Below are 27,961 nucleotides of genomic sequence, written 5' to 3' on the forward strand. Positions count from 1 at the left end.
TTTTTGCACAATGGGTCAAAAATGCAAATTTTTTTTACACAGTAGGTCAAAAAGTTAAAACATTTTGCACAAAACGGGGTAAAAGATTGGAATTTTTTGCACAATGGGTCCAAAACGTTGCACATTTTTGGTGCAATGGGTCCGAAAAGGCGAAAATGTTGGCCGAATGAGTCAAAATCAAACTCATTTGCACAATGGGTCAAAAAGTTGCCGATTTTAATGTTTCAAGATAAAATGTTGCAAATTTTTTGGAAAAGTGCCGATTTTTTTGAACAATGGGGCAACACATCACAAACGATTGTTCAGCGGGATAATAAGTCACATATTTTTGCACAATGGGTGTCTTTTTTTTCCACAGTGGTTTGAAAAGTTGCTAATTTTTTGCACAAGGGGTGAAAAAGGTCACAAATTTTTCCACAATGGCCCAAAAATTTGCATATTTTCGCACCAACGGATAAAAAGTCACACAAATTTTTTTTTAAAGTTGCACACTTTTGTGCAACGAGCAAACCATGGAAAATGACGTACAGAAATGAAATATCGGGATATTGTGTACCTGCGCTACATGTATCAAATGGTTTGGCGCAGGAAGACATAAGCATCACACAAAATAAAGGTGGGCAAAAGAGTTTTCAACCACACCAGTGATTCCACACTGTGGACCTCCAGCTGTTGCAAAACTACAACTACAAGTCCCACCCGCATCTAACACCCGCTGGCCGCCCGCATCGATCACTGGCTGCCCGCCTATACTATCCGCTGTTGTAAGACTACAACTCCCAGCATGCCCTTACAATGAGGACATGCTGAGAGTTGTAAACTTGCTAGCTGGCGGGTGTTAAATGCGGCTGGGCAGCGGGTGGTATATTCGGGCGGCAGGTGGTATATGGGGGGGCGATGTGGTGGTATACTGCGGGCGGCGGGTGGTATATTCGGGCGGCAGGTGGTATATGGGGGGGCGATGTGGTGGTATACTGCGGGCGGCGGGTGGTATATGGGGGGGCGATGTGGTGGTATATGCGGGCAGCGGGTGGTATATTCGGGCGGCAGGTGGTATATGGGGGGGCGATATGGTGGTATATGCGGGCAGCGGGTAGTATATTCGGGCGGCAGGTGGTATATGGAGGGGCGATATGGTGGTATATGCGGGCAGCGGGTGGTATATTCGGGCGGCGGGTGGTATATGGGGGGGCGATGTGGTGGTATATGTGGGCAGCGGGTGGTATATTCGGGCGGCAGGTGGTATATGGGGGGGCAATGTGGTGGTATACTGCGGGCGGCGGGTGGTATATGCGAGGGGCAGCGGATGATAGATGCGGGCGGGCGGTGGGGAGCGGAGCCGGCCGGGAACCATGAAAATAATACTGCGGCATTGTCATTTCATATTCCCCACCCTGAACTGTGATTGGCTGAGGGGTCTCGGACAATCACAGCTTCAGGAGGGGAAAATGAAACTACAGTGCCGTATTCATGGTAGCCGGCCGGGGAGCAGAGCACTTGTCACCACACAACTACAACTCCCAGCATGTCCTTACTGTAAGGGCATGGCGCAGGTGATAAGCGCTCCGCTCCCGGACAGCTCACAGGAATATGACACTATGACACTGTAGTTTCATATTTCCCTCCTGAAGCTGTGATTGGCCGACTCTCTGCTGACACCTCTGTCCATGTCAGGAACTGTCCAGAGCAGGAGAGGTTTTCTATGGGGATTTGCTTCTACTTTGGACAGTTCCTGGCATAGACAGAGGTGTCAGCAGAGAGCACTGTGGTCAGACAGAAAGGAAATTTTAAAAGAAAAAAACTTCCTCTGTAGTATATGTGGTGTCCTGGTACCGGATTGCATCCGTTACCTTGTGGTGAGGTCCCCAAAGTCAGAGTCCCTAGTTACCAGTGGGGTCCTCATCTATAGTTAGCCCCTAGTCACCCGTTAAATAGTTAAAATTATATAATGTATATAATGTATACTTACCAGGTTGTAGCGTTGCAGGACCTGGGGTCATGTGATGCGTTCCAAAACTCTATGGTTTATGGTTCAAGGACCTTTGGAGGAAGTCAGGTGATCGCCCACCATGCATTGTAACGGTGAGTGACAGCTGACATGGACCAATCCAAAACAGCCCTGCCCATATAAGGGAGCGGCGGCCATTATTCTTTTCTTTCCTCGTGGGCTGCTGATGGAGGATCTGCGCAGCTGTCTTTAGCAGTACCTAGGCCCAAGCCTTGTGGCAACGGCCATAGTACAAGACTGTGAGTTATCTCAATCCCTCTTAAGTCTGCAGGATCACCGGACCTAAACAGACCCCTAAATCCGGACGGATCTCTGCATCATCCCTAATTCTAATAACCTCTTGGATAAGCTAATGGTCCGCGGCATCTGTCAATCACTGCCGCACTACATAGAGACTGTATTACTAAGACTGTTGTTGTTAATTGGATGTACCGCAAGTACTTCAGTAAAGTTTATACAAGTTCAAGTTCATCTCTATTGTGGACCTTCATTCATTTAAGCATGTACCTATCATTTCTGGGAAGGGTGGCGATAGACCGAAGATTCACCTCAGCGTATTAACCCTCACCCTGCCGTCACGAGTGACAGGGGTTAAGTTAACCCCTCATATACCGAAGCAACACCCCCAACTACACTACACCCCAAGGCTGCTACCACATATACAGCAGCTGATAAGTACTGGAAGGATTAATATTTTTAAATAGAAGTCATTTACATATCTGTTTAACTTTCTGGCACCAGTTGATTAAAACATTTTTTTTTTCCAGTGAAGTACCCCTTTAAGGTAGGAAGAATGGGGACGCTGGGTACTTAAATAGTATCCAATAAAGCGGAATCGGCGTGTCTGCCATCTCTATGGTTACTATAGTGGTCATGTAGCACTGTGTTGACCGAGGCTGGATGTGTTTATATAGCACACGTTCATTTTCCTATGGACAGTCAACAGATTGTAATGTCTAAAGAATTTGTTGGCAGCCGCAGTTGCCCCCATAGATGTCCCTCAGACGCCAGCTTAGGCATCGGCATGGAGCTGGAAAATACCTTACGGAAAGTCCAGATCTTTTCGCCTGCCCTTATGAGGAATGAGAAAATTGTTATTTTCTGACAGAACGTAGGGAAGTCTCGTATTGTTACAAAGCAGATCTTGGGCTTGACTTGGGAGGAATGGAGTTCTCATGGTGTAGACTACGCCGCTTCATTTTTCATCTCCTTCAAGGAACACACCCATAAACATTCCACGGCTGCCTCCTCCTCCAGCCATAATTCCACTTGTCTCTAGACATATATACACGGCCCGGTGTAGTAACAGCTGTTTTACTTATTAGCTCCCAACTTAAACAGTATCGGTGTCTCAATGGGAGGGGAACGGTCTGCCCCCTATAAAAACCCTATCTGCTCCGCCATGTAGACAAGCAAAGGAAAATCCCCCTGATTTGCTGGGCTCAGTAGGTTTAAATTCCTAAAATGAAACATTTTGCTATAAATATATCATCTTTGATAGAGAGCTGCCTTAAAGGGGTACTCCGGTGGAAAACTTTTTTTTGAAGATTTACTCCTGCTCTCATCAGTTCCTGATACAGACAGAGGTTTCAGCAGAGTGCACTGTGGACAGAAAAAAAAAAAGAAATCCAAAAAGAAAGGAACTTTCTCTGTAACATACAGCCGCTAATAAGTACTGGAAGGATAAATATTTTTTAATAGAAGTAATTTACAAATCTGTTTAACTTTCTGGCACCAGTTGATTAAAAAAATACTTTTTTCCGCCGGAGTACCCCTTTAAGTCGCACATGACGCATAACCACCCAACCTGTCCTCTTGCTGGGACCATCAGCAATCAACTGTGATCTGTAGCCAAATCAGACCTTAAAGGGGTTATCCAGGAAAAAACTTTTTTTTATATATATCAACTGGCTCCAGAAAGTTAAACAGATTTGTAAATTACTTCTATTAAAAAAAATCTTTATCCTTCCAGTACTTATTAGTGGCTGTATATTACAGAGAAAGCTCTTTAGTTTTTTGATTTTTTTTTTCTGACCCCAGTGCTCTCTGCTGACACCTCTGTCTGTATCAGGAACTGCCCAGAGCAGCATAGGTTTGATATGGGGATTTTCTCCTGCTCTGGACAGTTCCTGATACGGACAGAGGTGTCAGCAGAGAGCACAGTGGACAAAAAAAAAAAAAAGAAACCCCAAAAGAAAAGAACTTTCCTTGTAGTATACAGCAGCTAATAAGTACTGGAAGGATACAGATTTATTTAATAGAGGTAATTTACAAATCTGTTTTTCTTTCTGGCACCAGTTGATTAAAAAAAATGTTTTCCACCGGAGTACCCCTTTAATGCGGCTTTGATATCAAATATGCATCAGAAGTAGCGGTGTGGTATTAATTCATGTAAAGGCGGATACATTATTTACTGTGCCAGTGCATTATGTCTGTTTGGCGGTGGTATTAATGGAACGATTATGAGGCCGCGTCACACCGGGAATGTGGAGGGCGGCCAGATGTGTCCTCTGAGTACACCGGAGGAATGCTACATGTACAGCCAAAATAAAGATCCTTACCTCCTCACCTATCATCACTTTTGGTATTTGCTAACATAATGTTATTCTTAAAATCACTCACTTTATAAGTGGGAGCGATGCTAAGGCGCAGATGAAGCAGAGCTGGGCTGTCATTGTGCACAACAGTACTAGACTATAGGACTGCATGTAGGCAAAAGGGGTTCTCCAAAATAACATAAAAAAAAGATATTATTTCAATTTTGTCCAGAAACAGCACCACCCTTGTCCTCAGGTTGTGTGTGGTATTGCAGATCAATTACATTGAAGTGAATGGAGCCAAGTTCCATACCAGGGACCACCTGAGGACAGGGGTGGCACTGATTTTTGGGGGGGGGGGGGGGAAGTTTTTTGTTTTGTTTGTTTGTTGGTTTGTTTAATCCTGGATAACCCCTTTAAAGATATCTGCATTAAACAAAAAACAACAAACTTTTGACATGTGAAAAGCTTTGATAGGTCAGGGTCTGAGTGTTCAGAGAGAGCCCTATTGAGTTCCATTATGAGGCTCTCTCGGTCACAGGAACGGAGCCGGTAGAGAATGTGCTTAGCGCCGTCTTTTCCCGCCTCATTCTCGTTGGGTTGGGTTTAGATTACTTCTATATAAAAAATCTTAATCCTTCCAGTACTTATCAGCTGATGTATACTACACAGAGGAAGTTGTGTAGTTCATTCCAGAGTAGGAGCAAATCCACATAGCAAACACATCCTGCTTGGAACAATCCCTGACATGGACAGAGGTGTCAGCAGAGAGCACTGTGGACAGACTGGAAAGAACTACACAACTTCCTCTGTAGTATACAGCAGCTGATATGTACTATAAGGATTAATATTTTTATATAGAAGTAATTTAGAAATCTGTTTAACTTTCTGGCAAAAGTTGATGGTTTTCCACCGGAGTACCCCTTTAAGTGCCCATGACCCTGTTGTCTTTTCTTGGACATAGGCTCAGCAATCATGTGGAATGTGTGTTGCCATCCATCGGCCTGTATATACTTTCCTTGCAGCGTCTCTATAGGGGATATGAAAGGAGAAGTCTTGTGGGGAAAAACTGTGGATAGGGGATACGTTTTAGATTGAGGGGCCCCTCGAAATCTTTTGTATGGAGTCCCAGTTCTCCATGGGAGCGGTGCACGAATTACAAAGCCCCCTCCATATATCTCTATGGGAGAGCTATTCAGCTATCTCCGGCTCTCCATATAAGAGATGGCGAGGGCCCCAGCGTTCAGACTCCTCGCCTCCTCTAAATCTCTTGCACATAGGGGATACCATCACAGGACTTCTCCTGCATTATATGGTGCTCACTGAAATCAGGGACTGTTTCCTAGTGCATAGACATGGGGTAGGTGAGTAGAATAGCAGGTAATAGAGATGAGCAAATCTCCCCCAAAAAATTTTGGGTCGATTTGCTCAAATTGTCCATCAGATTGAAGACCTATTCTAAAGGATCGGATTCTAAGCATTGGGCTGGCAGTCAAAGATAGAGGTGCCTGCTGCTGTACACTGGATTGTACATATATACAGTATGTCAAGTATATATGTACTGTATGTAATGTATATATTGTATGCATGTATGTATTGTATAATGTATGTATTTAATGTATTGAATATATTGTATGTATGTACGGTATTGTATGTATGTATTGTATTTACTATATGTATCACATGTATTGTATGCACTGTATGTATTGTATACCTTTCTGTAAAGGTATGTATTTGTATGTATGTACTGTATGTATTGTATGTATGTATTGTATGTATGTATGTACTGTATGTATTGTATGTATGTATTGTATGTATTGTATGTATGTATTTGTATGTATGTACTGTATGTATTGTATGTATGTATTGTATAATGTATGTATTGTATTTACTATATGCATCACATGTATTGTATGAACATACAGTATGTAAAGTATATACGTATGTACTGTATGTATTTATGTAAGTGCTGTATATATATATATATATATATATATATATATATATATTGTATTTATGCATACACTGTATGTATTGTATGTATAGACTGTATGTACTGTAGTTATGTACTGTATGTATTTATGTAAGTGCTGTATATATATATATATATATATATATATATATGTATTGTATTTATGCATACACTGTATGTATTGTATATATGCACTGTATGTACTGTAGTTATGTACTGTATGTATTTATGTAAGTGCTGTATATATATATATATATATATATATATATATATATATATATATGTACTGTATTTATGCATACACTGTATGTATTGTATATATGCACTGTATGTACTGTAGTTATGTACTGTATTATTGTATGAATGTTCTTTATGTGTTGTATGTATGTATGTGGTGAGGGTGTGATGAGGGCAGATGGAATTAACCCCTCGTATTCCTGACGCCAGGGCATGGTTTATCCTCTACACCACCTGAAGGTATACCGCTGGATCCTGTGCTAGGCCCGGGGGCAAATAATGACTCCGACGCCAAGTTACGGAAACTGCAGCTTTACTGAGGCAGCCAGATGTAACAGTCTATACAGCTTGGCTGGGCCCAAGGAGGTGACCAGTGACTTCAGAGACCTCAGGTGTTGCTGGGACTTATAGTGGACTTGGACAATTTGATGCAGGCCACGCTGACTTGAAACAGATTGACTTGGACTGACTTGACTGAGACTGACTATGACAGACTTTACCCCGTTTGTAGCTTACCAGGTTTTCACTTGGGCCAGGGGGGTAGTGGACTTGTGGATTCGTGGCTGCGTGGTAGACGTTAGGCCTCTAGGACACCAGACAGTCTCTCAGGACTTGACCTCAGCAAAGACTCAAAGAGAAAGAGGAATCCCCACTCAGGGCTTATATGGGGGAGACTCTGGAGGGGTCCCATAGGTCACCCTGTAGGTCACATGGTTACTGGTACCTTCCCTGGTTACAATCACATGACAATAATACTTAAAGGCATAGAACAATTATCTACATTGCATTGGATAATATTTAACTATTCAGGGCACACAGGTGAAGGGGGGGGGGGGGGCAGGGGTCACAGAATGGAGTCTGTGCTTGACAGGGCAGCAATGGTGGTGCAAGGGGTGCAACTCCTGTACTGGGCCACCACATGTATATATTGTATGTATACACTGTATTGTATGTATGTACAATGGGGGAGATTTATCAAAACTTGTGCAGAGTAAAAGGGGAGCAGTTGCCCATAGCAACCAATCAGATGGCTTCTTTTATTTCTCAGAGGCCTTTTAAAAAATGAAAGGTAGCGATCTGATTGGTTGCTATGGGCAACTGCACAGGTTTTGATAAATCTCAAACCTGTGACTCTTCAGCAGTTTTTGAAACTACAACTCCCAGCATGCCCACGTCCCATCAGTTGAAGTTCCATTGTATCAAGATGTTTTTAGTCTCCAAGGGTTAAATGATTCAGATACACAAGAGATTATTGAGGAGGAGAGAGGAGCGGGGGATAGCAGGGTTGCTGCTGTCAGCGTATCCAAAATGGGTTTTCATTTGTGCAATTGCTATAAAACATTGTAAAGACTTTTCTTTTTTTCTGGTGTTAAAAAGATTGAACTTCTTCCCTGTAAAGTTCTATATGCAGTAAACAGTAAATCAGCGGGTAGGTGTCCTTCCAGTAGATTAGAGGGGGGGTTAGGCCGGGTTCACACTTGGCCCTACATAGCGGACACCGGAACGTTGTGCTGCGTCAGTGATCACAGATTATTATCAGGCAGAATCAATACTGAGCTCCGTGGAGATCTCTGAGCGCATCTAAATTTTATACAGGAGGTATATGAGCACTCGTTTCCACCTGGCACAGACGGTATTTTGGCGTCCCTGACGGTATTTTTTATATTAAAGGGGTACTCCGGTGAAAACCTTTTTTCTTTTAAATCAACTGGTGCCAGAAAGTTAAACATATTTGTAAATTACTTCTATTAAAAAATCTTAATCCTTCCAGTACTTATTAGCTGCTGAATGCTACAGAGGAAATTCCTTTCTTTTTGGAACACTGATGACATCACAAACACAGTGCTCTCTGCTGACATCTTTGTCCATTTTAGCAACTGTGCATAGCAGGCAGATGTATGCTAAGGGCAGCATGGGTGCTCAGTGGTTAGCACTGTTGCCTTGCAGTGCTGGGGCCTTGGGTTCAAATCCCACTAAGGACAACAATAAATAAAGACTTATTATTATTATTGTAATGACGTCAGCAAAGAGCACTGTGCTCGTGATGTCATCAGAGAGAATTCCAAAAAGAAAATAATTTCCTCTGTAGTATTCAGCAGCTAATAAGTACAGGAAGGATTAAGATTTTTTAATAGAAGTAATTTACAAATCTGTTTAACTTTCTGGCACCAGTTGATTTAAAAGAAAAAAGGTTTTCACCCGAGTACCCCTTTAAAAATACTGGCAATACAATGGCCGGTATTTATTCAACCAATCCTCCAACTCCAATAATGTTGCACCATAACCGATACCAGTGTTTCCCAACCAGAACGCCTCCAGCTGTGGCAAAACGACAACTCCCGGCATGCCCACACAGCCGTTGGCTGTCCGGGCATGCTGGGAGTTCACATTTTGCAACAGCTGGAGGCACCCCTGGTTGAGAAACACTGACCTATACTATATATTACTATATAGTCCAACATGCTGGGAGTTGTAGTTTTGCAACAGCTGGAGGCACCCCTGGTTGGGAAACACTGACCTATACCATATACTATTATCCATTCCAACATGCTGGGATTTGTAGTTTTGCAACAGCTGGAGGCACCCCTGTTCGGGAAACACTGACCTATACTATATACTACTGTATTGTCCAACATGTTGGGAGTTGTAGTTTTCATTTGGGGGAGCTGCTGAGCCACATGCTGTATCAGGGCATGCTGGGAGTTGTAGTTAGTAACTAACTGCAACTCCCGAATTTAATTTAAAAAAATTTAAAAAATCAAAAAGTGACATCAAAACAAAAATAGGCATCAAGTGGATATAGATCCGGAAAACAGGACTTTTCCAGGCGCTTCTCCTCAAAGGAATGACAGCCCAAACCACACTTACTGGATTCAGGGACAGTCAAATTTATTAGGTGCCATTTATTAGGTGCCATTAAGAGTTTATTTAATATTTAATACTTTGTTTTCTTTTTCTACTTACAATCAAAACAAAATGGTTCTGTTAAAAACTACAGATCAGGGAGCAAAAAATTAGCCCGTATAAGGAGAAATAAAGAAAAGTTGCAGGGGTCAGAATAGCACAAAATAGTGCTTGCACCATCTTTTTCTCCTGCTATTCTCTCTGACAATAGCGTCGCCCGATGTACCCCATTGACTATAATGGGGTTCATCCAGACCCGTTATAGCCCTTTATGACCCCTCAAAATGACGGCCTTCAAACTCCTCCCCCCAAAAAAGAGAGTTTGACGGCTGTTATTCACGGGTCATAATGGTACTGTGAAAGCGGCCTTATAGAAGTCTATGGACTCGTTCACATGGCAGAATTTCTGAGCAGAAAAATTCTGCTTGGAAATTCCATTGCGGCAGAGTCCCATTGATTTTTAATGGGATTATGCTGCACGGTGCACAGGGTGGAAGTTCTGTGGTTGTAAACATCTGCCACGAAAATTCAGATTCTGGCCTCCCCAAAGAATTGGCATATCCGTTCTTTCTTCATAATCCGCTTGGAAATGCATTGCCAGTCTGAAATTTGCCAATGGTAGAAGAAAGATGATACTCAGCTGAGGAAGGCTCCCGTCCTTGTACTACACTATGGCATAATACATCTTCACTGTGCCTCACTGGTGAGTGCTGGGTATCATCTTTCTTCTACCTGTGGCTTTACCCTACCACGTGCACCACTGCAGATTTCAGGGAAGTGCCGACATATCCCTGTATTGAAATTTGCTAATGAAACTTCCGTCGGGCCTGTTCTTGAGCAGGGGGACCTTGCGGGTGCTGCAGGATTTTAGTCCTTCACAGTGTAATGTGTTCCCTATAGTTTTCTTGGCGACTGTGGTCCCTGTTGACTTGAAATCATTGACAAGATCCTCCCGTGTAGTTCTAGGCTGGTTCCTCACCGTTCCCATGACCATTGAGACTCCACGAGGTGAGATCTTACATGGAGCCCCCGACTGAGGGAGATGGACAGGTATTTTGTGTTTCTTCCATTTGTAAACAATGGCGCCAACTGTAGTAAACTTCTCACCGAGCTGCTTGGCGATGGTCTTGTAGCCTATTCCAGCCTTCTTGTCCCTGACATCCTTGGACAGCATTTTTGTCTTGGCCATGGTGGAGAGTATGGAATCTGATTGACTCTGTGGACAGGTGTTTTTAAAGGGGTATTCCAGGAATTATTTTTATTTGACTATGCTACAGGGGCTGTAAAGTTAGTGTAGTTCATAATGTAGTGTCTGTACCTGTGTGTGATGGTTTTCTCACAATTCTTCTGTGATTTTCACCCCAATATTTATTTTTACCAGCATACAAAATGACTGTTGTCTCAGATTTTTCCCAGGTTGCAATGCGGCCGAGACCTGACTCACTAGTCAGCTGATGACAGGGAGCCTGTCTGCTTCAATGGGTGGAGCGATCGCTTGGTGGGAGAGAGATCAATCTGCAACTAATGCAACAGCTGTAGGTGCCCTGATTGAAAACCACAGGTCTTTTGAATGGATGCATCTCATTTATGTTTCAATGGGTGGGGTGGCTGATGTGTGGGAGGGAGGAAAATGGAATTCTGGGATTTGTAGTCAAAAAAGAAAAGTAAAGTCAAACAGGAAATACCAGTTCACAAAAAGATAGCCACAGTGTTATAGTTACCTCACAACATAGCCATTTAGCCCCAAGACAAGCGCGGATCCTTCCTAAGCATGTCCATTACTGTCTGCCAGGTACGTACTAAAATCACCTTATGGTGGATAACCCCTGTAATACAGTTAACAATCTGAGATTAGGAGCTGTCCCTTTAAGAGAGTGCTCCTAATCTCATCTTGTTAGCTGTATAAAAGACACCTGGGAAATAGAAATCTTGCTGATTGATAGGGGGATCAAATACTTATTTCACTGTGTAAAATGCAAATCAATTCATAACTTAATTGAAATGCATTTTTCTGGATTTTTTTGTTGTTGTTATTCTGTCTCTCACGATCCAAATAAACCGACCATCAATATTATAGATGGATCAGCAGGGGATCAAATACATTTTTCCCCCTTCACTGTCTATAAAGCCAAAATACGGTCTAATTCCAAGTACAGCCGAGATTGTGAATTGTGACCCAGAATTCTATTTAATTGATATAACTGGCAGCGATACAAGGTTTGTGCACTCGGGGCATTGATGTCTCAGTGACAGACGACTTAACCCCGTGGTGGGAATATTTTTTTTTCATTTTCTACTCAAACAAAATCAGTGTTTCGCATGGTGGAATTATTTATGTGCATCAAAGTAGATAGAACAATTTTAAACTTAAATATATAAATTGTTATCAATAATTTTTTTTTTTTTTTTTACATTTTATAATCAAGCTCCATGTGTTGATTCAGGCCTTTAGTCTCAGAACAGCGCATCCTTATATTTATAGTTTATGAATGGAATCCCAGAAAGACAGTATAGACTGACACATGAGCCAAAGAGAAGGAGCAGATTAGAGTCTAAAAACCAGTGTTTCCCAACTAGGGTGCCTCCAAAACTACTCCCAGCATGCCAAGTTGTAGCTAGAGGCACCCTGGTTGAGAAACACTGGATTAGATGCTGGTTCTTGCCACAAGAGAGTGTAAAAAGTGCTTCCTCCCTTGTCTTTAAAAAAAAAAAAAAGATCCTCAGAGGCTACTATTGGGCAGTGTACAACTTGGAGATAGATTGTTGACTGCTAGATATACCTCTACCAGGTACTCGAAGGCAGACTGTTAGAGGAGAGACAGACTGACAGACTGTGAGAGGGGGTGTATACCGTATTTTTCGCCATATAAGACGCTCCGGCACATAAGACGCACCCAGTTTTAAAGCATAAAAATCTAGAAAACAAAAATTCTGAACCAAATACAATGTAAAGTATAGGACAGTGATCTTCAACCTGCGGACCTTCAGACGTTGCAAAACTACAACTTCCAGCATGCCCGGACAGCCAACGGCTGTCCGGGCATGCCGGGAGTTGTAGTTTTGCAACATCTGGAGGTCCGCAGGTTGAAGACCACTGGTATAGGAGGTTATACTCACGTGTCCCCGCCGCTCCGGACCCGTCACCGCTCGTCACCGCTGCCCTGGATGTCACCCTCCATCGCTGTCGCCACGTCCTCGGGGTGTCCCCGTCGGTCTGGAACGTCTCTGCTGCCCGGTATCCTCGCTCTCCGTCGCCGCCATCACGCTGCTACGCACGCCGCTACGCACGCCGCTACGCACGCCGCTACGCACGCCGCTCCTATTGGATGACGGGACGGCGTGCGCGATGACGACAAAGGAGAGCGCCGGCCATGCAGGGGATCCCGGCACAGAGCAGACACGAGGAGGCAGATAGGGTCCCTCCTGGTGTCCTGTAAGCTGTTCGGGACGCCACGATTTCACCGCGGCGGTCCCGAACAGCCCGACTGAGCAGCCGGGTTAGTGTCACTTTCCCTTCAGACGCGGCGGTCAGCTTTGATCGCCACGTCTGAAGGGTTAATACAGGGCATCACCGCAATCGGTGATGTCCTGTATTAGGTGCGGGTCCCGGCCGTTGATGGCCGCAGGGACCGCCGGTTTTAATGTGTATTCGCCGTATAAGACGCACCAACTTCCCCCCCCCCCCCCAGTTTTGGGGAAGAAAAAGTGCGTCTTATACGGTGAAAAGTACGGTAATTGGATTGAAAGAGGCAGGGGGGGGGTCTTTCAACAAATTGCCCACCATCTAGTCTATTCCGACCAAGCTGTTAGAAGGTATTTGGAGCAATGGTTAAGTGAGGGCATGTGTGCCATAAAATTGATAGAATTTAAAATTGACAGAATTTTCTCAAAATGCAGTTACATGTACCTTGGGAGATATGTTGGGCCGTAAACACTTCCCTAAGGCGAACACTCATTTTAATAGCCACACCCCCAAAAAAGGCAAAAAAAAATTTGAAAAGTTTTGAAAATCTAGAAAACACATGACAATATGTGTTTTCATAATGTCTAACAGGTTTGCATAATTAGATGATTTTTTTTTTTTTTTTTTTTTTACAAATTAATATTATATATTATTCATTCATTTTAATTTAATTACCATATTTTTATACTTTCTTTCTCATTTGTTGCCATTTTAGTTAAAAGCGTGATCCAGGATTAGAAAACAGAGCTGATTTCTTCCAAATACAGCACCACACCGTTCATCAGGTTGTGTGTGGTACTGCAGCTCAGCTCTGTTGTAATTTCTCACACAGAAAAAAATAGTATAACGAAAAAAGACTCCAGCTCACCATGGGTGCCATTAGGTCAAGGAGATACATCTGCAGGGAGCACGAGAGCGGAAAGCCGAGCCATATCCTCGGTGAACCAGATAATTCAAGTAGGAGAAATGGGGAAGAGGGAACTCCAGCTCCACAGTGGATAAATTTTACCTTTAATGGTACATGTTAAAAGGAAAGTCCAAAATGAACAAAAAGACAAACAGTGCTCTGGTGAGTTAAAAACCCACGTCCACCGACGCGTTTCGGACTGCTAACAATCCTTAGTCATGGTGCTACCATGCACCATGACTAAGGATTGTTAGCGATCCGAAACGCGTCGGTGGCCGTGGGTTTTTAACTCACCAGAGCACTGTTTGTCTTTTTGTTCATTTTGGACTTTCCTTTTAACATGTACCATTAAAGGTTAAATTTATCCACTGTGGAGCTGGAATATCTCACACAACCTGAGGACAGGAGTGGCGCTGTTTTTGGGGAAAAAAGGCTGTTTTTTCTATTGCTGGCTCATTCTCCTCTTTTCAGAAGGAATGAAAGTCATGTCAATGCGAGAACTATAGTTCTATGTGACAGACAGCGAAGGGACTGCGCCCGCGGGTCGCCATCATGGTCGATCATCTAATGACAACTGTGTAAGGTCAATAATAACAAGCCTGTTTCTCATCAGCCGACTTTCCTCATTAGGACTCGCCTGTGTCATCCCTATTCATAAGTTTGCGTCTACTGCAGGAATTTTATTTTTTGTTTTTTTTAAAGGTAAAAGCATTATGTTAATGTCTCTGTGCTCAATTCTTTCCTGCCAAACATGAATAACAAATATCGTAATGAGGAGCCGAGTCCCAGTTAATTATGAGATCAGTCTTCTGGCCCCGAGTAATACGACTATAATGATCAATTATCTGCACAATGCAGGATTGACTGCTACTTGTCTTTCTTTAAAAAAATATTTGGCTGAGTTAATTTCTGATCACTGTAATCTGCTGCCGTCAACATGAGCGAGCGGGTGGTGAAGGGTCCCGCCTGTGATTGCTGTTATTGCGGAGAAGCTGCTTTATGTGGTGAACACATCCTGGCTCAGTGGTTGTTTTTGGATTATTTTTTAGTTTTTATTTTATTTATTTATTTTTGCTGGTATTGAAATATAAAATATACTATATAATCACTCTGACAAGTCAAAGAAACAAATCGGGTGGCTCCAAAAAAAAGTATTTACAACAATGTCCACATTCAAATTACCAATATTCATGTCAGTTAGACTGTAGATACTGAAGTAGATGGTTATTTTGCATATGGATATTGATGTAGATGGTCATTTTGGATGTAGATATTGATGTAGATGGATATTTCGGATGTAGATATTAAAGGGATGGTTATTTCGGACATAGATACTGATGTAAATAGGTTCTATCAGATCTGGATATTGATGTGGATGGCAATTTTGGATATGGATATTGATGTAGATGGTTATTTTGGATGTAAATATTGATGTACATGGTTATTTTGGATGTAGATATTGATGTAGATGGTTATTTTGGATGTAGATATTGATGTAGATGGTTATTTTGGATCTAGATATTGATGTAGATGGTTACTTTGGATGCAGATATTAATGTGGATGGTTATTTCAGATGTAGATATTGTAGATGATAATTTTGGATATATATTGATGTAGATAGTTATTTTGGATATAGATATTGATGTGGATGGTTATTTCAGATGTAGCTATTGATGTTAATGGTTATTTTGTATGTCAATTTTGATATGGATGGTTATTTTGGATGTATATGTTAATGTGGATGATTATGATGGATGTAGGTGGTTATTTCGGATGTAGATATTGATGTAGATGGTTATTTCAGATGTAGATATTGATATGGATGATTATTTCAGATGTTGGTATTGATGTAGATGGCTATTTAGAATGTAGATTTTGATGCAGATAGTTATTTTGGATGTAGATATTGATGTTCATGGATATTTCGGATGTAGATATTAAATGGATGGTTATAGATACTGATGTAGATAGGTTTTTTCGGATCTGGATATTGATGTGGATGATTATTTCTGCTGTAGATATTGATATGGATGATTATATCAGATGTAGGTATCGATGCAGATGGTTATTTTGAATATAGATACTGATGTAGATGGGTATTTCGGATGTAGATATTAAATGGATGGTTATTTCGGACATAGATACTGATATAGATAAATTTTTTTCGGATCTGGATATTGATGTGGATGATTATTTAGAATGTAGATACTTATGTAGATGGTTATTTGGAACCTCATCATGTCTCTACTCTCTCTATTAGGCTTTGGGCCTTATAGTAGCTGTCCTCCAGAATGAAAAGATCTACACTGATACGGGGTCATTCACTCAATGGAAATACCACTTTGTGTGTGTTATTTTGCTTGCACACTCCGGAATCGGTGCTTATTTCATGCAGAATTTAGCCGTGGAATTAAATGTTGGGAAAAAAAAGTCCCATTAAATTGGATTCTGACTTAAGAATGAACATGCTCATTCTTTCGGGCAGAATCCAGATTGTGAAACTTCCATGACGGAAATACTGCAGCGTGCACAAAGCAGCAGAATCCTACTGAAATTCTGCACCAAATGTTCTATTATCAATCCCCTCTGGCTCTTTTCTACAGCAGCAAAGGGAAACTAAGATGAACCACCGGATATATGTGATGGCACCATAATTCTCAGGCACGCCAGGTCCTCAAGAGCAGGAGATTGTAGCTGATCCCCATTCTGACTAACAGGATCCGAACCCCCCCCCCCCCCCCCCCCACACACACACGGTTACCCCTAATAGAGGATACAAAATGGATTTTCTTAATTGGGCAATTCCATTAAATTCATTCAATTCCTAAATATATGGATATTGGGGAAGATTTATCAAAACCTGTGCAGAGGAAGAGTGGTGCAGTTGCCCATAGCAACCAATCAGATCATTTCTTTAATTTTCAACAAGGCCTCTGCAAAATGAAAGGAGCGATCTGATTGGTTGCTATGGGCAACTGGGCATTTTTTCCTCTGCATAGGTTTTGATAAATCTCCTCCATTGACCCTAAAGAGCTTTGATATTGTTCTTGCAAATGTCAAACCCCACATTGTAACGGTAGTGCAAATGCTATTGATAATAATAGTGTTTCCTTGTGTCTCACGTGAGGTTCTTAAGGCGTTACCATAGCAACAGTAAGTGTAGGAACCTGCAATAATTATCACCGAGTTATCTACGGATACATGAGTGCGCGCAAGAGCCATCGGCCTGTAAGTAAGGATCACAGGATCACTACTCCGTAATCAAGTTTAGGTTACCATGACGACACGAAGAATGGGCCTTCCCCATATTGTAAAATTACCCTCCCCTCCCCCATTGAAAAGAATACTGTCATTGCCTCAGACTAAAAATTGATACAAAATATCAATAACTTCAATCAAAAACAAATTAATTACATTTTAACAATATCTTACAGTAAAAAAAATTATTTAGTGACCAGAAAAAAAAGATAAAATAACACAGAAATATTTAACATATAAAGAAGACAACTACTCTTACACCAAAATAGTTTTTCAATATATTTTTATCCATATACTGGAATAATAATGATGATAATAATAATAATATAATCATTGTTATTATTTATTATTATAACTTTTTTCTTATGAATACATAAAGCAGGAGTTTGTGTTATGGCACATTAAATAATATACATAATATAATATAATTTAATGACATTTAAATTAAAAAAATGGAAAAAATATTTTAGTAAATTTTGATGTTATTGCTCTGCATTATTAACTGTTTGTTAGGACATCGGTGTACATATTAGAATACATTTATTTTGTAATTTGTTAGATGTACAATGTTACATACAATGACATAAGAATTTGCCCTGGTTATTCACTTACAGTATTTATATATATATATGTTTTCCTTTACAGGACTTAATGATGCTGAAGGAGTCTGAGAAAGAGGAATAGGGAATTTTCGACAAAACACATAAATCTGCAGGTATGTAACAAAATTGTGACATAACTGAGTTTGATTAAAGATTTTTTTTTTGAACAACATAAATATATTACTTTTAAAAAATAAAAACCTATTACTCACCTTTCTGATTCCCTGGCACAGCTGTCCCTCACTACTAGACCCTTGACACTGCTGCCCCTCACTGATCTTCTGCCACTACGGCCCCTCAGCAGTCCCGTCACTAATCCTCTGCAGCTGCCACCCCTCACTGATCCCCTGCCTCTACCACTACTCACTGATCCCCTGCCTCTACCACTACTCACTGATCCCCTGCCTCTACCACCCCTCACTGATCCCCTGCCTCTACCACTACTCACTGATCCCCTGCCTCTACCACTACTCACTGATCCCGTGCCTCTACCACCCCTCACTGATCCCCTGCCTCTACCACTACTCACTGATCCCCTGCCTCTACCACTACTCACTGATCCCGTGCCTCTACCACTACTAACTGATCCCCTGACTCTACCACTACTCACTTATCCCCTGCCTCTACCACTACTCACTGATCCCCTGCCTCTGCCACTGCTCACTGATCTCCTGCCTCTACCACTGCTCACTGATCCCCTGCCACTGCCTTCCCTCACTGATCCCCTGCCTCTACCACTGCTCACTGATCCCCTGCCACTGCCTTCCCTCACTTATCCTCTCACCAATCCCCTGTCACTACCAACCCTCACTGATCCCCTGTCACTGCAGCACTTAACTGCTGCCTTGCCACTGCCACCCTTCACCGATCTCCTGCCACTGCTATCCCTCCCCGATCCCCTACCACTGCAGCCTCTGACCAATCCCCTGCCACTGCAGCCTCTGACCAATCCCCTGCCACTGCAGCCTCTGACCAATCCCCTGCCACTGCAACCTCTGACAAATCCCCTGCCACTGCAGCCTCTGACCAATCCCCTGCCACTGCAGCCTCTGACCAATCCCCTGCCACTGCATCCCCTAATCGATCCCCTGCCACCCCTCACTGATCCCCTGTCACTGCATCACTTAACTGCTGCCTTGCCACTGCCACCCTTCACCGATCTCCTGCCACTGCTATCCCTCCCCAATCCCCTGCCACTGCAGCCTCTGACCAATCCCCTGCCACTGCAGCCTCTGACCAATCCCCTGCCACTGCAACCCCTAATCGATCCCCTGCCACCCCTCACTGATCCCCTGTCACTGCAGCACGTAACTGCTGCCTTGCCACTGCCACCCTTCACCGATCTCCTGCCACTGCTATCCCTCCCCGATCCTCTACCACTGCGGCCTCTGAACAATCCCCTGATCGATCCCCTGCCACTGCCACCCCTCACCAATCCCCTGCCACTGCCACCCCTCACCAAACCCCTGCCACTGCCACCCCTCACCAATCCTCTGCTACTGCCGCCCCTCAACGATTCCTTTCCACCGCCCCCTCACTGATCCTTTGCCACTTCCACTCAAGTGCTGATTGGGTCCCCACTGATCTCCACTTCTTGATCCAATCACTATCAGCAGAAGTGACCCACCCCAGCCAGTGATTGGCTGAACAAGCATAACCTCTGTATCAAGACTAGGAATAAGAGATCAGTGTGGCTTCGTGAGCATATGAGCAAGAGGGGATCAGTGAGGTGTGAAAGTTACAGAGGATCCTGCCAGACAAGCCTTCTAAAGGACAATCTAAGAGTGGAGTGGAGTCTTCTTTGTGGGTTTTGATTCCCAACAGGTATTTTGGCAAGGTATTTACTAATGTTTCCCTACATTTTGCTTTCTTTACAACTGTTCTGATCTTTCAGTTTTTTTCCCCAGCTAAAATCCACCACATTTTCTGAGGAAACCTTAATAAATATATTGGAATTTTCAAAACTGTTGGGGACCACACTCTCTTTCTCACGCCCCTTTCAGATTTTTCTTGTAAAATGAAGGGTTTTGGTTTATTTGGTCACAAATTGTGTTTGCACGTAATTTGGACGCAAAACCCAAGAAAAAAGAGTTGGGATCACGTTAGTAAATAAACCCCATTATCTATCCAGGGATTACTTATACGTTTTTTTATCAGTGGGGAGAATCACTGATCAGGAGAATGCTTAATTTCGGATCCATTTAGTCTCTATGGAATTGATGGAAATAGCCAAGAGCAATGCTTCTAGGGACAAATACATCCATAACTTAATCCAATGGAGTTATATAAAAGTATAAACTAAAGCTCCTGTGACCTTATCTTCTGCACCCTATAGATATGACAGGGGCCCATAGACTTCTATGGATGTTGTATTTTGTATATGACTGTGCCCATGATGTCTAGATCATACTCTATGTAAAATGGTCAGATCAGCCAATAACTAGGTAGATATATTACACATACTGTTGTATTGTTATTGTCATCCATCCCAGGTACTCAGCTATATTCTCAGACAACCAGAGACACCAGTTATGTCATGTAGAGTCAAGTGTGATGGAAGTGTTCCTACCTGAGGCTGCGCTTTATTAAAAGTTATGAAAACACCCTTTAGCTTGAAGTAGTAGTTTTGAAATCTTCAATTTTTCCATTTTCCAGGCAATTCACCTCAAGAGCCATTCTATTTTTTTTTCAAGTGTTACTTTATGTAAAAGCTAATTGCTTCATCGTTTATTCTTCATGATAAATATACAGGGAATGATTATGATGAATACAGGATCAGAATAGATGGAAAGCTCTCTATAGCCTTGGTGGTCGACGTTCACTTCCACCACCCTGCCCATTGTGTGCATTCAGTAATGACCGGGACTCTTAGACTTCATGCACAAGACTATAATGGTAATACAAGATGTATAAATCCATGATAGAGAACTGTGGTGTAGAGCACCTCATATGAATCCATGATAGAGAACTGTGGTGTAGAGCGCCTCATACAGAATCCATGATAGAGAACTGTGGTGTAGAGCGCGTCATATAGAATCAATGATAGAGAACTGTAGTGTAGAGCACTTCATACGGAATCCATGATAGAAAATTGTGGTGTAGAGCGCCTCGTACGGAATCCATGATAGAGAACTGTGGTGTAGAGCACCTCATATGAATCCATGATAGAGAACTGGGGTGTAGAGTGCCTCATATGAAATCCATGATAGAGGACTGTGGTGTAGAGTGCCTCATATTGAATCCATGATTGAGAACTGTGGTGTAGAGTGCCTCATACAGAATCCATGATAGAGGACTGTGGTGTAGAGCGCCTCATATGGAATCCATGATAGAGAACTGTGGTGTAGAGCGCCTCATACAGAATCCATGATAGAGGACTGTGGTGTAGAGCGCCTCATACGGAATCCATGATAGAGAACTGTGGTGTAAAGCACCTCATATGAATCCATGATAGAGAACTGTGGTGTAGAGTGCCTCATACAGAATCCATGATAGAGAACTGTAGTGTAGAGCGTGTCATATGGAATCCATGATAGAGAACTGTGGTGTAAAGCGCCACATACGGAATCGATGATAGAGAACTATGGTGTAGAGTGCCTCATATGGAATCCATGATAGAGAACTGTGGTGTAGAGTGCCTCATACAGAATCCATGATAGAGAACTGTAGTGTAGAGCGTGTCATATGGAATCCATGATAGAGAACTGTGGTGTAGAGCGCCACATACGGAATCGATGATAGAGAACTATGGTGTAGAGTGCCTCATATGGAATCCATGATAGAGAACTTTGGTGTAGAGCGCCTCATCCGGAATCGATGATAGAGAACTATGGTGTAGAGCACCTCATATGAATCCATGATAGAGAACTGTGGTGTAGAGCGCCTCATACGGAATCCATGATAGAGAACTGTGGTGTAGAGCGCTTCATATGGAATCCATGATAGGGAATTTTGGTGTAGAGCGCCTCATATGAATCCATGATAGAGAACTGTGGTGTAGAGCGCCTCATACAGAATCCATGATAGAGAACTGTGGTGTCGAGCGTGTCATATGGAATCCATGAAAGAAATCTGTGGTGTAGAGCGCCTCAAACAGAATCCATGATAGAGGACTGTGGTGTAGAGCGTGTCATATGGAATCCATGATAGAGATCTGTGGTGTAGAGTGTCTCATATGGAATCCATGATAGAGAACTGTGGTGTAGAGTGCCTCATATGGAATCCATGATAGAGAACTTTGGTGTAGAGTGCCACATACAAAATCCATGACAGAGAACTGTGGTGTAGAGCGCGTCATACAGAATCCATGATAGAGAACTATGGTGTAGAGTGCCTCATACAGAATCCATGATAGATAACTGTGGTCTCGAGCGCCTCATACAGAATCCATGATAGAGAACTTTGGTGTAGAGCACCTCATACAGAATCCATGATAGAGAACTGTGGTGTAGAGCGCCTCATATGAATCCATGATAGAGAACTGTGGTGTAGAGCACCTCATACAGAATCCATGGTAGAGAACTGTGGTGTAGAGCGCCTCATACGGAATCCATGATAGAGAACTGTGGTGTAGAGCGCATCCTACAGAATTCATGATAGAGGACTTTGGTGTAGAGCACCTCATACAGAATCCATGATAGAGAACTGTGGTGTAGAGCGCCTCATATGAATCCATGATAGAGAACTGTGGTGTAGAGCACCTCATACAGAATCCATGGTAGAGAACTGTGGTGTAGAGCACCTCATATGGAATCCATGATAGAGGACTGTGGTGTAGAGCACCCCATATGGAATCCATGATAGAGAACTGTGGTGTAGAGTGCCTCATATGGAATTCATGATAGAGAACTGTGGTGTAGAGCACCTCATACAGAATCCATGATAGAGGACTGTGGTGTAGAGCGCCTCATACAGAATCCATGATAGAGGACTGTGGTGTAGAGCGCCTCATACAGAATCCATGATAGAGGACTGTGGTGTAGAGCGCCTCATATGGAATCCATGATAGAGAACTATGGTGTAGAGTGCCTCATACAGAATCCATGATAGAGAACTGTGGTGTAGAGCGCATCATATGGAATCCATGATAGAGAACTGTGGTGTAGAGTGCCTCATACAGAATCCATGATAGAGAACTGTGGTGTAGAGCGCCTCATACAGAATCCATGATAGAGAACTGTGGTGTAGAGCGCATCATATGGAATCCATGATAGAGAACTGTGGTGTAGAGTGCCTCATACAGAATCCATGATAGAGAACTGTGGTGTAGAGTGCCTCATACAGAATCCATGATAGAGAACTGTGGTGTAGAGCGCATCATATGGAATCCATGATAGAGAACTGTGGTGTAGAGCGCCTCATGCAGAATCCATGATAGAGAACTGTGGTGTAGAGCGCCTCATACAGAATCCATGATAGAGAACTGTGGTGTAGAGTGCCTCATACAGAATCCATGATAGAGAACTGTGGTGTAGAGCGCCTCATACAGAATCCATGATAGATGACTGTGGTGTAGAGCGCCTCATATGGAATCCATGATAGAGAACTGTGGTGTAGAGCGCATCCTACATAATTCATGATAGAGAACTGTGGTGTAGAGCGCCTCATACAGAATCCATGATAGATGACTGTGGTGTAGAGCGCCTCATATGGAATCCATGATAGAGAACTGTGGTGTAGAGCGCCTCATATAGAATCCATGATAGAGGACTGTGGTGTAGAGCGCCTCATACAGAATCCATGATAGAGAACTGTGGTGTAGAGCGCCTCATACAGAATCCATGATAGAGAACTGTGGTGTAGAGCGCCTCATACAGAATCCATGATAGAGAACTGTGGTGTAGAGCGCCTCATACAGAATCCATGATAGAGGACTGTGGTGTAGAGCGCCTCATATGGAATCCATGATAGAGAACTGTGGTGTAGAGCACCTTATAGTTTTATAACATTTCCCCTCTGTCTTGTCTTTCTTCTATTCAAAGGAGTTATCCAGTATAAAAAGTGTCAGACCGCTGGGAGTCCGACTGCTGGGACCTCCATGATCTCTCGCCCGGCTCCCCGGCTCTCTGCATGAATGACATGTGTCAATCACGGTAGAAAACTATAAACGACATGCCCCTTCCATGCATCTCTATGGGAGAGTCTGAGATACAGCGTTCGTGTTTCTCTGGCTCTCCCATAGAGATGCATGGAAGGGTGTGTCATCTACAGCTTTGTCTTGTGGCTGACACACGTCATTCATCCAGAGAGCCAGGACGCTGGGGGGGAGGAAATAGTGGGGGTCCCAGCAGTTGGACCCCCAGAATCTGACACTTATCCCCTACCCTGCGTTTTTTATTCTGGACTACTACTGGTAAGTTTTATCCTGCAATCCATGTACTAAATTAGTAGTTTTTTTCTGAACTCTCTCCATTGTATCTATATCCGTCTAGAGATATGGTCTGCAGTACTGCGCCAAATACCTTTCTACTAATACCTTCTACTTTCTGCTAAAAGCTCTACCAAAACAACCATGATTACTTCCCTCTCTACTGTTAATACCTCTCCCTATACACCCATGAGCACTTCCCTCTCTACTGCTAATACCTCTCCCTATACACCCATGAGCAATTCCCTCTCTACTGCTAATACCTCTCCCTATACACCCATGAGCACTTCCCTCTCTACTGCTAATACCTCTCCCTATACACCCATGAGCACTTCCCTCTACTGCTAATACCTCTCCCTATACACTCATGAGCACTTCCCTCGCTATTGCTAATACCTCTCCCTATACACTCATGAGCACTTCCCACTTTACCTCTCCCTATACACACATGAGCACTTCCCTCTCTACTGCTAATACCTCTCCCTATACACCCATGAGCACTTCCCTCTACTGCTAATACCTCTCCCTATACACTCATGAGCACTTCCCTCGCTATGGCTAATACCTCTCCCTATACACTCATGAGCACTTCCCACTTTACCTCTCCCTATACACACATGAGCACTTCCCTCTCTACTGCTAATACCTCTCCCTATACACCCATGAGCACTTCCCTCTACTGCTAATACCTCTCCCTATACACTCATGAGCACTTCCCTCTCTACTGCTAATACCTCTCCCTATACACTCATGAGCACTTCCCTCTCTACTGCTAATACCTCTCCCTACACACTCATGAACACTTCCCTCTCTACTGCTAATACCTCTCCCTACACACTCATGAACACTTCCCTCTCTACTGCTAATACCTCTCCCTATACACCCATGTGTATATATATATATATATATATATATATATATATATATATAAAAATAGCTGGGTGCAAGCGTCCAGTTGGTCCCGGTCACGGACCCCAAAATACAAAGAAAAAAGATGGTCGCAGCACTCCAGGTAAGTGAAAAAATGGTGGCTTTATTCCATGCAAAAACAGCAGCAACGTTTCGGCTGCCTGTCCAGCCTTTTTCAAGCATGATGCTTGAAGAAGGCTGCACAGATGCTTGAAAAAGGCTGCACGGGCAGCCGAAACGTTGCTGCTGTTTTTGCATGGAATAAAGCCACCATTTTTTCACTTACCTGGAGTGCTGCGACCATCTTTTTTCTTTATATATAATTATTATTGTTGTTATTATTTATGTATTTATATTTAGAGTGCCTTAGTTCCATAATCACATTGAGCTAAACCTCCAATTACATAAATGTAATATTTTTTTCATTACCTCCTAAACAAAGAGCGAGTGAAAAATCACACAACTGAAATAAGAATTAAGCAATTCTCTTTAGTTCCTTTTGTTTCCGTCAACCCACACAAAAATGGAAGAAAAAAAAACGTAGCTTCCTGAACGACACCTGTAGCGCTGTAATGTTGTACCCTGCTCAGTAGACATTATATCATACCAATACATTGAACACTAACTTACCGCAATCACTTCAATGACTGCGACTCGGAAGATGGTGGATTAAATTGGGAGACAACCATCAGGGGTACATTTTATTTTATTATTAGGATTTTTTTGTGAACTTTTACAATGGCAAAAATTGGAAAAACACGACTTTCCAAGACCGCAGCTTTCGAAAGAAAGTATTTTAGCTGTTTTATGGATGGGATCTGCAATGCATGCCATATCTCGTGAACCACAACTAAGAGTCCCTGTAAAAAAGAGTTATCGTTGCGAGCCCTTGAGTATTGTGTCTGCTTCCAGCCCGAGGCGTTCAGCACTATACCGTCCTGCTACCAACAACACTGTATGTTATAGTACATCCCTCTGAAGAATTCATCCCGCAGAGAGGCCCCCTGCCACTGAATATTCACATCATTTCTGGGCCAAAAGCCGACTACTGTGCGGTATCAAGTTTCACGCACTCTGTTGCGGACTCACACGCTTAGAATTAGCATCTCTACAGAGCCGGCTTTCCTAGGAGTTTGCAAGCCCTCACGGTATTAGATTACCGGGGCCGTGTATATCACAGTGGCAGCCAATGTAGGTGAGAAGAGGTTCTCTAGTCCAGGTCAGCCTATGAGCCTTCCCATGGGCATTCTGTATGCCACAATTATATGCCACTTTTGCTGGCACACACGTCTTTTTGCACCAAGCACGCCAGTTCGCATTCGGCGCAAGAAGTCTATGAAAGTGGCATATAATTGTTACAGTGCCCATAGTAAGGTCGGTAAGGCCGACCTGAACAAATTTTGCAAAGTACACGCCACCCCTGACCCCACACAGCTGGCTGCATGTTTACTTTAAAGTTAACAAAGTGTTAAAGGGGTACTCCACTGCCCCAGCGTTTGGAACATTTGGATCCAAACACTGAGTGCGGGCTGCGAGGTCGTGACGTCACGACCACGCACCCTCAATGCAAGTCTATGGGAGGGGGCGTGGCTGCATGGAAACCTTAGTAAATTTGTTGTTTTTTCGTGAAAATGTTGGGGACACGCCCCTTTTCGGTGACCATGCCCCCTTTCCCCAGTGGCCAAGCCCCTTTTTCAGAGTTAGTCAGGTTTTTATCAATTCTGGCACAAATCCTGGCGCAAAATCTGGCACAGACAGACAAAACCCGTCGGGTTTGCAATAGTAAATGAGGGTCAATATACATGTTAAAGATGTAGAAGAGATTAAGATGCATGTATTTAGTATTAAGATGTCCATTCATAGATATGGGGAACAAGTGTAATACTCATACATGGTTGCACCCCTTACCTCTCAACCCCAAGAAAGTTCAGGGCCAGTTCTGCCTATAAGCAAAATAGGCAGCCGCCTAGAGCGCCCTCTTGATGGGGGCGCCACTCTGCCTGCTGCAAGAAAGTTAGTAGCCAGCATCTGAAGCACCCGTCCAGCCAGCACCACCGGCGCACCCTGGTACCATAATAATCTGCATTCTTCAGCCAGCTGGAGGACCGCAGTGACAGTAAATAGTGTTGAGCGGCATAGGCCATATTCGAATTCACAATATTTTGCAAATATATGGACGAATATTCATTGCATATTTGCAAAATTAGCTTTTTTGTAATATTCGCGTTTTATTTTCGCATATGCGCAAATTTGCATCTGCGAAAATTAGCATATACAAAAATTTGCATAAGCGAAAATTCGCACACCAGTCTCACATATAGTATTAGAGCCTTCTTTACACCACACAAGCTGGAAGCAGAGAGGGATGATCACTGTGATGTGTACTGTGGAAAAAAAAAAATGAATAATCGTAATTACATGAGGAGGAGTTTTGTTACAGTGTGTCACCCCAGTAGTAAGAGGATTATATTAGGAGGTTTGTTACAGTGTGTCACCCCAGTAGTAATAAGATAACATGAGGAGGAGGTTTGTTACAGTGTGTTACCCCAGTAGTAAGGAGATTACATAGGGAGAAGGTTTGTTACAGTGTGTCACTTGAGTAGTAAGGAGATTACATGAGGAGGAGGTTTGCTACAGTGTGTCACCCCAGTAGTAATAAGATAACATGAGGAGGAGGTTTGTTACAGTGTGTCACCCCAGTAGTAAGGTGATTACATGGGGAGGAGGTTTGTTACAGTGTTTCACCACAGTAGTAAGGAGATTACATGAGGAGGAGGTTTGTTACAGTTTGTCATC

The 27,961-nt window shown here is 42.9% G+C and overlaps 1 protein-coding gene across 1 annotated transcript in view; it reads left to right on the forward strand.

The window, feature by feature from the left end:
• FAT3 (FAT atypical cadherin 3) overlaps window positions 1-27,961 on the forward strand; it is a 671,890-nt gene that overhangs the window by 125,519 nt on the left and 518,410 nt on the right. Inside the window, exon 2 of the mRNA XM_056561437.1 lies at window positions 17,933-18,002. The gene's annotated coding sequence lies outside the window, so the exon portion shown is untranslated. The remainder of the gene's footprint in view (window positions 1-17,932; window positions 18,003-27,961) is intronic.

Source organism: Hyla sarda, chromosome 2 (genome assembly GCF_029499605.1).
Source record: "Hyla sarda isolate aHylSar1 chromosome 2, aHylSar1.hap1, whole genome shotgun sequence".
Lineage (NCBI taxonomy): Eukaryota > Metazoa > Chordata > Amphibia > Anura > Hylidae > Hyla > Hyla sarda.